Source organism: Rhagoletis pomonella, unplaced genomic scaffold (genome assembly GCF_013731165.1).
Source record: "Rhagoletis pomonella isolate Grant_MI unplaced genomic scaffold, Rhpom_1.0 Rhpom_scaffold_00007, whole genome shotgun sequence".
Taxonomy (NCBI): Eukaryota; Metazoa; Arthropoda; class Insecta; order Diptera; family Tephritidae; genus Rhagoletis; species Rhagoletis pomonella.
Window position 1 is genome coordinate 26,305,640 of NW_023458561.1, and position 1,974 is coordinate 26,307,613.

Consider the following 1,974-nt stretch of genomic DNA (forward strand, 5'->3'; position numbering starts at 1 on the left):
TATTGACTGACAGCCAGGCGGCTATCAAGGCCCTCAGATCTCACTAGTTAACATCTAAACTGGCAACGGAGTGCCTCGAAAAGCTGAACTCTCTTAGTCTGACCAACCAAGTTTGGGTTCTCTGGATGCTGGGACATATTGTTATTAAAGGAAACGATATTGTCGATAAACTAACGAAGGAATGTTCATCAACCCCTTTTATCGGCCCAGAGCCCTTCTGTGGATCGGAAGGGGCACTCTCTGTCTTTGTCCGGTTAGAAAAAGGTACTCAAAGAAGTCGCGACTGGGATATTCTACCAGGTCTAGAGCAATCCAACATAGGAACATATGTAAAACCTTAAATGCTTCAAGGAATGTATGAGATTATCAAAGAATAACTTAAGAATTGTTGCAGGAATCCTGATAGGACATTGTACATCTTGGATGAATGTCCTGCACTGTTGGATAAAAGCAAAAGGCACCTGGGTGAAGATCTGACAACCAAACGCGAAGTGAAATCCGTAGATTTAGGTTCCATACAAAAGCACAATAGCAATAGCAACAGAGCAATAGATCTTAAGTTCGCAGTTCATCCACAATAATAATAATAATAGGTTAATTTTTTTGTAACGAGCGACGAAAGAATGCTCAACTCGTGTTAAATTTACGTTTAGCTACTCAAGCAACCCTGTTGGTATTTGGCAAGAAACATGTGATTAGTTTATTGGGATTTACTAAGATGCAATAACCAATCGAAATGAGTAATTATGCGAGGCAATTGCGTAATATATGTACTTATTCATATACTGAAAAAAAATAAATCCCTCTCCACTTTCCCATTAACAATTCAAAGTAGAGCAGTTTTTTCACTTAAAAACACTATTCTTCAGGTCGCGTATTTTTTAACCGACCTGACTGAACTCGGATAAATAGTCGAACAAACAAATCAAAATGGCTGTAATGGTGAATAGAAAGGTGCTACCAGATGTTCGAAAATTAAATACGTATACTAAAATGAAGGGATATTCAAAAATCTACTTCTGTTTCATAATGATCTCCATAACATTAGGGAATATATGAGTATGTGTGCGGCGTTAAAAAAAAAAATAAATACTTCGATAAATAGTGACAATTAAAAGAAATCGCGTGATTTTGTATAAATAAATTTCTTTATAAAAATCAATACTTCGGTAAATAAGGAAAATTTTTATTAAAAAATTGCGCCATTTTTTATTAAACATTTTCGCCTGCGGCGCTTTTTTCATAAAGTTCAATACTTATAAATAATAATGAAAATTTGTAATTTTTTATAAAAATCGATAATTCGATAAATATATAAAATAGTATTTCAATATAAAGAGAATATTTTCGATAAAAAAACCCGCGACTTTTTCAGTATTCTCATCATCTGGCAGCACTTCCAAATAACCAATGAAATTTGTATGGTGAATTGTACAACTTTAAAAGTTAATAGTTTTTTAAATAGAAGTCTCCGCGCTCTGGGGAATCGGGAAAAGCTGCACACCCTCATATCTATTTTTTTCAAATTCCGACCGAATTTAAGGAAATTTTTCCGCGGAATTGTATGTACAATGGCTAAGGTACTCGGAAAACATGGAAGACAAATTACCATATTGTATGTAGCAGGAATATTTTCCATAGAAAGGTTTGCCAACTTCATCGCGTTTTCGAACAACCAACCGAATATTATGTCCCTCCGAATATTATATTCCCTTTGTGTGACAACATCAAGGCGCATGCCAAAACTCGGAGGAGAAGCTCGGCCAAATACTAACGTATGTGTAAGCGCCAATCTTTTATTACTATTATTATTATTATTATGAAAGGAGAATTTATCGAAAAGTAGAAGTAACTTCAGATTTCCATGTTTTTCTCAACTGAGCAAATTTATTCAGCGTTTTCTCGCAGTGCAGTGCAGCGCACTGGGCTATTTAGTTGGTATTTCATTAAAGAGTGAAACATAAAAAGACGAAT